General features: G+C 44.4%; 2 non-coding genes across 2 annotated transcripts in view; both read left to right on the forward strand.

Annotated features, from left to right (window-relative positions):
- The first annotated feature begins 4693 nt into the window (after nucleotides 1-4693).
- LOC126877298 (small subunit ribosomal RNA) lies at nucleotides 4694-6616 on the forward strand. Its single transcript, XR_007694908.1, has one exon. It is a non-coding gene; the product is annotated as a small subunit ribosomal RNA (ribosomal RNA).
- Nucleotides 6617-9975: 3359 nt separating this feature from the next.
- The window catches only part of LOC126877310 (5.8S ribosomal RNA), a 155-nt gene continuing 130 nt past the window's right edge, over nucleotides 9976-10000 (forward strand). The window contains exon 1 of the ribosomal RNA XR_007694916.1: nucleotides 9976-10000. This exon is cut by the window's right edge and continues 130 nt beyond it. This is a non-coding gene — a ribosomal RNA (5.8S ribosomal RNA).

The following is a 10000-nucleotide window of genomic DNA, read 5'->3' on the forward strand; positions in this document are numbered from 1 at the left end:
TACGAAAGTACCGAAAGTTCAACTCGAAATAACTCGCTAAAAAGCGTTATAACGTATCGAAATTTTGCGTGAAATCGTTACGTTTCGACGAAATCTAGTCGAAAGTAGCGATTTCACTTTATTTTTTTAAAAAATTTCATCCTCCGGACCAACGTGACCGGGACGTTGGAACTTAGAATTTTTTCGCCCCGTTACGAAAGTACCGAAAGTTCAACTCGAAATAACTCGCTAAAAAGCGTTATAACGTATCGAAATTTTGCGTGAAATCGTTACGTTTCGACGAAATCTAGTCGAAAGTAGCGATTTCACTTTATTTTTTTAAAAAATTTCGTCCTCCGGACCAACCTGACCGGGACGTTGGAACTTAGAATTTTTTCGCCCCGTTACGAAAGTACCGAAAGTTCAACTCGAAATAACTCGCTAAAAAGCGTTATAACGTATCGAAATTTTGCGTGAAATCGTTACGTTTCGACGAAATCTAGTCGAAAGTAGCGATTTCACTTTATTTTTTAAAAAAATTTCATCCTCCGGACCAACGTGACCGGGACGTTGGAACTTAGAATTTTTTCGCCCCGTTACGAAAGTACCGAAAGTTCAACTCGAAATAACTCGCTAAAAAGCGTTATAACGTATCGAAATTTTGCGTGAAATCGTTACGTTTCGACGAAATCTAGTCGAAAGTAGCGATTTCACTTTATTTTTTTGAAAAATTTCATCCTCCGGACCAACGTGACTGGGACGTTGGAACTTAGAATTTTTTCGCACCGCTACGAAAAGGCCGAAAGATCCCCTCCAAATAACTCGTTAAAAAGTGTTATAACGTACGAATATTTTTCAAGAAATCGTTATAACTCGATAAAATACGTCGGGATTAAGCGTTTATATCGTCGGCAGACGGATATAAAAACGTTTGGACCGACACGACCGGTCGTTGGAACATAGAAAAATTCCGAGCCGGTACGTTGGGACTTAGAAAAATTCCGAGGGCGAAAAAGTTTTTTCGAGTTTATTCGTTAAAAAGCGTTACAAGGTATGAATTTTTTTGCATAAATCGACGTAACTCGACGAAATACGTCGGGATTAATGGTTTATTTCCGTCCGAGAACGATTTTTAAAAACGGACCTATGCGGCCGGTCGTTCGTACTTGGAAAATTTTCGGACCGAACACTCTTTTTCGATTAATTCGTTAAAAAGCGTTATAACGTACGAATATTTTTCAAGAAATCGTTATAACTCGATAAAATACGTCGGGATTAAGCGTTTATATCGTCGGCAGACGGATATAAAAACGTTTGGACCGACACGACCGGTCGTTGGAACATAGAAAAATTCCGAGCCGGTACGTTGGGACTTAGAAAAATTCCGAGGGCGAAAAAGTTTTTTCGAGTTTATTCGTTAAAAAGCGTTACAAGGTATGAATTTTTTTGCATAAATCGACGTAACTCGACGAAATACGTCGGGATTAATGGTTTATTTCCGTCCGAGAACGATTTTTAAAAACGGACCTATGCGGCCGGTCGTTCGTACTTAGAAAATTTTCGGACCGAACACTCTTTTTCGATTAATTCGTTAAAAAGCGTTATAACGTACGAATATTTTTCAAGAAATCGTTATAACTCGATAAAATACGTCGGGATTAAGCGTTTATATCGTCGGCAGACGGATATAAAAACGTTTGGACCGACACGACCGGTCGTTGGAACATAGAAAAATTCCGAGCCGGTACGTTGGGACTTAGAAAAATTCCGAGGGCGAAAAAGTTTTTTCGAGTTTATTCGTTAAAAAGCGTTACAAGGTATGAATTTTTTTGCATAAATCGACGTAACTCGACGAAATACGTCGGGATTAATGGTTTATTTCCGTCCGAGAACGATTTTTAAAAACGGACCTATGCGGCCGGTCGTTCGTACTTAGAAAATTTTCGGACCGAACACTCTTTTTCGATTAATTCGTTAAAAAGCGTTATAACGTACGAATATTTTTCAAGAAATCGTTATAACTCGATAAAATACGTCGGGATTAAGCGTTTATATCGTCGGCAGACGGATATAAAAACGTTTGGACCGACACGACCGGTCGTTGGAACATAGAAAAATTCCGAGCCGGTACGTTGGGACTTAGAAAAATTCCGAGGGCGAAAAAGTTTTTTCGAGTTTATTCGTTAAAAAGCGTTACAAGGTATGAATTTTTTTGCATAAATCGACGTAACTCGACGAAATACGTCGGGATTAATGGTTTATTTCCGTCCGAGAACGATTTTTAAAAACGGACCTATGCGGCCGGTCGTTCGTACTTAGAAAATTTTCGGACCGAACACTCTTTTTCGATTAATTCGTTAAAAAGCGTTATAACGTACGAATATTTTTCAAGAAATCGTTATAACTCGATAAAATACGTCGGGATTAAGCGTTTATATCGTCGGCAGACGGATATAAAAACGTTTGGACCGACACGACCGGTCGTTGGAACATAGAAAAATTCCGAGCCGGTACGTTGGGACTTAGAAAAATTCCGAGGGCGAAAAAGTTTTTTCGAGTTTATTCGTTAAAAAGCGTTACAAGGTATGAATTTTTTTGCATAAATCGACGTAACTCGACGAAATACGTCGGGATTAATGGTTTATTTCCGTCCGAGAACGATTTTTAAAAACGGACCTATGCGGCCGGTCGTTCGTACTTAGAAAATTTTCGGACCGAACACTCTTTTTCGATTAATTCGTTAAAAAGCGTTATAACGTACGAATATTTTTCAAGAAATCGTTATAACTCGATAAAATACGTCGGGATTAAGCGTTTATATCGTCGGCAGACGGATATAAAAACGTTTGGACCGACACGACCGGTCGTTGGAACATAGAAAAATTCCGAGCCGGTACGTTGGGACTTAGAAAAATTCCGAGGGCGAAAAAGTTTTTTCGAGTTTATTCGTTAAAAAGCGTTACAAGGTATGAATTTTTTTGCATAAATCGACGTAACTCGACGAAATACGTCGGGATTAATGGTTTATTTCCGTCCGAGAACGATTTTTAAAAACGGACCTATGCGGCCGGTCGTTCGTACTTAGAAAATTTTCGGACCGAACACTCTTTTTCGATTAATTCGTTAAAAAGCGTTATAACGTACGAATATTTTTCAAGAAATCGTTATAACTCGATAAAATACGTCGGGATTAAGCGTTTATATCGTCGGCAGACGGATATAAAAACGTTTGGACCGACACGACCGGTCGTTGGAACATAGAAAAATTCCGAGCCGGTACGTTGGGACTTAGAAAAATTCCGAGGGCGAAAAAGTTTTTTCGAGTTTATTCGTTAAAAAGCGTTACAAGGTATAAATTTTTTTACGGGAATCGTTCTATCTCTATTAAATACGTCGGGATTAAACATTTTTATCGATTTTTTCAAAAAATTAGCGTTCGTCGAACTGACACGACTGGGATATTTTTCTAATTTTTTCGTTAATTAACGTTACAAGGTATATATTTTTTTGCATATTTCTACTTATTTTAACGTATTGTAATTGATTATAAACTTATTTTTTGTCCGTATTCGATAAAAGAGTATGTTTACTGATGCAATTTTTCGGTGAAAAAAAAAATTAATTTTTTGGTAAAAATGCATTTCTATTATGTTAATAAAACGTCTGGTAATGTATTTCGATGGTTGGATATTGGCTTTGTATAGTAGTGATCGAGCGTTCGCGAGACTAAGTTCCAGCGTCCCTTCCGAACGGTACGTTGCTACGGAGGTTTTGCACCGTAAGCGCGCGGCCGCTAGCCCGGCCGGCGCCGAAGCGCGCGGCCGCTAGCCCGGCCGGCGCCGGCCTTCCGGCTGGCGCTTTCGTATCTATAAGAGAGACGTCGAGCCGGACGGTTCGGTCGGAACAGCGTTGAGCGCGTGGCTATTCTACGGCCTCGGTTGAGAATTCAGTCACCGCTCCTCGAGTCTTAGTGTATTTTACGCTATTTCTCGACTGTTCCTCCGTTCTCGTTCTGGTTTTTTCTCTACACTGCTGCGCCGCGGGTCGCTGTCCTGGACGTAATGACCAAATATCGTGGCAAGGTTCCCCTGAGTCGGGAAGCTGGTGACCTGTGTGTACGTATTCTAACAAAAATTGTTAGATGCGTGTGTGCTTGTACTAACTGAGCATCGATTCATTCAAAAGAGTATAACCGTCTGCTTTCTATAAAAACTTCTGCTTTCGCAGAAGTATCCGATGAGGCGGTAGGAGCGTACTATCTTTGCGTAGTATGTCTTCTGCCGAAAATGTTCTACCGATTGAAAGAATATTCTTACGGTATGTCCAGCGCGACGCACTGGGATACGCGCTTGTTCGTTCAGCGTGAGGTGCGTATACGTGCTTTACCGCTAAGATATTCTAATAAGTCTTTTTACACGAAGACAGCATTATGGAAATGTTCCTTTAGAAGTACGATTCTAAACATTTTATATAAGACTATGAGAGAGAGAGAGAGAGAGAAGAGAGGAGGTGGAGTTGAGAATTACAAAGTGGCTGCGAGCGGCGTTCGAAGATTATTACTGAACTATGGGTGTATCTCGAACGTCGCTAGGAGATATATTTTATAGATATATCTATCTTAAGAACGAAAAGTCTCGTCGTACGGTGCTTACGTCCCACCTACGACACGAAGAGAACTTAAACGAAATTTATAAGAATTGTTATACGAATAAGATCCCTGGTTGATCCTGCCAGTAGTCATATGCTTGTCTCAAAGATTAAGCCATGCATGTCTCAGTACATGCCGCATTAAGGTGAAACCGCGAATGGCTCATTAAATCAGTTATGGTTTCTTAGATCATACCTACATTTACTTGGATAACTGTGGTAATTCTAGAGCTAATACATGCAAACAGATTCCGACCAGAGATGGTAGGAATGCTTTTATTAGATCAAAACCAATCGGTGGCGGATGGCTCGTCTGTCCGTCCATCGTTTGTTTTGGTGACTCTGAATAACTTTGTGCTGATCGCATGGTCATCTAGCACCGGCGACGCATCTTTCAAATGTCTGCCTTATCAACTGTCGATGGTAGGTTCTGCGCCTACCATGGTTGTAACGGGTAACGGGGAATCAGGGTTCGATTCCGGAGAGGGAGCCTGAGAAACAGCTACCACATCCAAGGAAGGCAGCAGGCGCGCAAATTACCCACTCCCGGCACGGGGAGGTAGTGACGAAAAATAACGATACGGGACTCATCCGAGGCCCCGTAATCGGAATGAGTACACTTTAAATCCTTTAACGAGGACCAATTGGAGGGCAAGTCTGGTGCCAGCAGCCGCGGTAATTCCAGCTCCAATAGCGTATATTAAAGTTGTTGCGGTTAAAAAGCTCGTAGTTGAATCTGTGTGTCACAGTGTCGGTTCACCGCTCGCGGTGTTTAACTGGCATTATGTGGTACGTCCTATCGGTGGGCTTAGCTCCTCGCGGGCGGTCCAACTAATATCCCATCGCGGTGCTCTTCACTGAGTGTCGAGGTGGGCCGATACGTTTACTTTGAACAAATTAGAGTGCTTAAAGCAGGCTACCTTCGCCTGAATACTGTGTGCATGGAATAATGGAATAGGACCTCGGTTCTATTTTGTTGGTTTTCGGAGCCCCGAGGTAATGATTAATAGGGACAGATGGGGGCATTCGTATTGCGACGTTAGAGGTGAAATTCTTGGATCGTCGCAAGACGGACAGAAGCGAAAGCATTTGCCAAAAATGTTTTCATTAATCAAGAACGAAAGTTAGAGGTTCGAAGGCGATCAGATACCGCCCTAGTTCTAACCATAAACGATGCCAGCCAGCGATCCGCCGAAGTTCCTCCGATGACTCGGCGGGCAGCTTCCGGGAAACCAAAGCTTTTGGGTTCCGGGGGAAGTATGGTTGCAAAGCTGAAACTTAAAGGAATTGACGGAAGGGCACCACCAGGAGTGGAGCCTGCGGCTTAATTTGACTCAACACGGGAAACCTCACCAGGCCCGGACACCGGAAGGATTGACAGATTGATAGCTCTTTCTTGATTCGGTGGGTGGTGGTGCATGGCCGTTCTTAGTTGGTGGAGCGATTTGTCTGGTTAATTCCGATAACGAACGAGACTCTAGCCTGCTAAATAGACGTAACTTATGGTATCTCGAAGGCCCCCGGCTTCGGTCGGTGGGTTTTTACTACCAACGTACAAACAAATCTTCTTAGAGGAACAGGCGGCTTCTAGCCGCACGAGATTGAGCAATAACAGGTCTGTGATGCCCTTAGATGTTCTGGGCCGCACGCGCGCTACACTGAAGGAATCAGCGTGTTTTCCCTGGCCGAAAGGCCCGGGTAACCCGCTGAACCTCCTTCGTGCTAGGGATTGGGGCTTGCAATTATTCCCCATGAACGAGGAATTCCCAGTAAGCGCGAGTCATAAGCTCGCGTTGATTACGTCCCTGCCCTTTGTACACACCGCCCGTCGCTACTACCGATTGAATGATTTAGTGAGGTCTTCGGACTGGTGCGCGGCCAATGTGATAAGCATTGCCGATGTTACCGGGAAGATGACCAAACTTGATCATTTAGAGGAAGTAAAAGTCGTAACAAGGTTTCCGTAGGTGAACCTGCGGAAGGATCATTAACGATACGATACCAAAAGAATTTGACTTGAACACATATAAAAACTATGAAATATATATCACAATGGTCGGTAAGGAGCCGTACTCCTCCTGTATCGACGAAAGTATATACGACGTATTAACAAGCTATATACTTTAACAAACGAAAACGCCAGGGAGCTTGGCAACCTCCGTTGGCACGAATAGAAATATTCTTAAGGAGGAGACGACCCTCCAGCTACGGAATTATACGAAGAGAAGGTGGCACTCTCTCTCGATCATCGGGATGAAGAGATATATATATACAAGTATAAAAACGAAATGCGAATGAAACTTATTCGAGGCGCCTGCGTGAGGTCGTAAACAGAAAGACCCGCCGTCTCCGAATAAAACATATAACATATAATATATATATATATATATGAAATTCTAATAAAAGGGAACTCTAGCTTCGAAAGAGCCAACAAAAGTTAAGGCTCGATATCAAACGAAAAAATTACGATGGAAACCAGGTGTAAAGAGAAATGCAGTCGTGGCGCCTGCGAGAGGCCGTACACAGAAAGACCCGCCGTCACGATCTCGTATTTCGTATTTGCATCGTGGAAACCGTACAAACGAAATATAAAAGTCCATGCAAACTAATAAGAAAATCTCTAAAGTGCCTCGTGTCGGAGTGATCATGCTCGCCTATTCTCTTCTATGTTTCGTGGTCTGTGTTGCGTTTGTTCTCCTCCTAGCAACGGGACATATCGAAGACTCCTCTTTGGGATCGAACGAAGCGTCTAGAACGAGTCGACGAGAGCGAAAGAACTTGTAGCGAGTCGCGCAGAGCGAAAGGATACCGATATACATCTTCGAAGGTTCTCTTCGAAGATCCATGGATACCTTCTGCGTCGACTTCTCTCGTCTCTTTCATCGAAACTCTCGTCGTTCTCGAAACGTGCTTCCTACCCAAAGGGCGTGTGCTCTTCGTATGTCGTTTCGTTCGAAATAACGAAACCACGTGTAACATACTCGTGGATCGGGTAACCTAGAACGAAGACGCATCGCGTGGATGTTGGCCCGCTATGCGACGATGACCGATGATGATGATGATGATGATGATGATATGATGATGATGTCGATGTCGACGACGACGACGATGAAGACGATGTGTAGCAACGATTCGTAACTAGTCTAGCCGAAGTTCGTTCAGAGGGGAACGCCGCCGGCTTCGAAGCCTCGATGTCGTGAGTCGGACACCCGTGCCGTCGCTAGAGTTTTTCAAACTCTGCTTCTGGATATTGGGACGAAAGACCGCTCGAGGACGACGACAGCCGTGCGTGCGTATCCCATCGAATTTTTTTTACACCACCTGAACGAGACTAAAGTTTCGTCTAGTTGATCGTCTACCGTCGCATAATGTATATTATATACCGTTCAGAGGGGACCGGCTGTCTATCCTCGTTGTCGTGAGTCGGACACCCGTGCCGTCGCTAGAGTTTTTCAAACTCTGCTTCTGGATATCGGGACGAAAGACCGCGCGAGGACGACGGATGCGAGTCCCATCGAATTTTTGACTTACACACTACCTGAACGAGACTTAAAGTTTCATATTATATACCGTTCAGAGGGGACCGGCTGTCTATCCTCGTTGTCGTGAGTCGGACACCCGTGCCGTCGCTAGAGTTTTTCAAACTCTGCTTCTGGATATCGGGACGAAAGACCGCGCGAGGACGACGGATGCGAGTCCCATCGAATTTTTGACTTACACACTACCTGAACGAGACTTAAAGTTTCATATAATATACCGTTCAGAGGGGACCGGCTGTCTTTCCTCGTTGTCGTGAGTCGGACACCCGTGCCGTCGCTAGAGTTTTTCAAACTCTGCTTCTGGATATCGGGACGAAAGACCGCGCGAGGACGACGGATGCGAGTCCCATCGAATTTTTTATTTAAACACTACCTGAACGAGACTTAAAGTTTCATATAATATACCGTTCAGAGGGGACCGGCTGTCTTTCCTCGTTGTCGTGAGTCGGACACCCGTGCCGTCGCTAGAGTTTTTCAAACTCTGCTTCTGGATATCGGGACGAAAGACCGCGCGAGGACGACGGATGCGAGTCCCATCGAATTTTTTATTTAAACACTACCTGAACGAGACTTAAAGTTTCATATAATATACCGTTCAGAGGGGACCGGCTGTCTTTCCTCGTTGTCGTGAGTCGGAGACCCGTGCCGTCGCTAGAGTTTTTCAAACTCTGCTTCTGGATATCGGGACGAAAGACCGCGCGAGGACGACGGATGCGAGTCCCATCGAATTTTTGATTTACACACTACCTGAACGAGACTTAAAGTTTCATCCAGTTTGTCGTCTATCATCTCATATATAATATACCGTTCAGAGGGGACCGGCTGTCTATCCTCGTTGTCGTGAGTCGGACACCCGTGCCGTCGCTAGAGTTTTTCAAACTCTGCTTCTGGATGTTGGGACGAAAGACCGCGCGAGGACGATGGATGCGAGTCCCATCGAATTTTTGATTTACAAGACACACACTACCTGAACGAGACTAAAGTTTCATCGAGTTTATCGTCGCATAACCCGTTCGGAGGGGACCGGCTGTCTATCCTCGTTGTCGTGAGTCGGACACCCGTGCCGTCGCTAGAGTTTTTCAAACTCTGCTTCTGGATATCGGGACGAAAGACCGCGCGAGGACGATGGCTGCGAGTCCCATCGAATTTTTGTTTTTTTTTTTTTTAAAAAAAAAAACACCACCCGAACGGAGATGTGTTCTATCTTTCGTCGATTTTTCATGCTTTCAGTCGGTCGCGTGGTCGCCATCCGTTCGGAGGGGATCGCCGGCTTCGAAACCTCGATGTCGTGAGTCGGACACCCGTGCCGTCGCTAGAGTTTTTCAAACTCTGCTTCTGGATATTGGGACGAAAGACCGCTCGAGGCGGACGGCCGCGCGAATCCCATCGAATCTTTACTATCACCCGAACGATGGAGAGATGCACGCGCGCTGTTTCTTGAATAATTGGACGAGAGAGTAGAATCAAACACATATATAACATGGGCTAGCCACCGTGCTTACTCGTTCGCGAGATCGTGTGCTGTACAGAGGATTCAGAATCGGGTGTATATATCCCCGTCGTTTCCTGACGAACGGAGCTTCGATCTCGATGGTTGTTATATATCATAATGTACTTTACGCCCGGCCGGCGAACGCGCGTATCTTCGCGCGTTCGTCGTTTTCTTTTTTTTTCGAACGTTTTTGTGTCGTCAATCCTATGGCGACTTCTGCGCGTTCGATTCCCGTTGGTCGAACGTGACGGAACTCGGCTTCGCTAGAACCGAGAAGAGTACATTTGAGTATTGAACTGTTGTAAATTTATAAAAGATTACCCTGAACGGTGGATCACTTGGC

The sequence above is a fragment of the Bombus huntii genome, unplaced genomic scaffold (genome assembly GCF_024542735.1).
Source record: "Bombus huntii isolate Logan2020A unplaced genomic scaffold, iyBomHunt1.1 ctg00000143.1, whole genome shotgun sequence".
NCBI lineage: Eukaryota > Metazoa > Arthropoda > Insecta > Hymenoptera > Apidae > Bombus > Bombus huntii.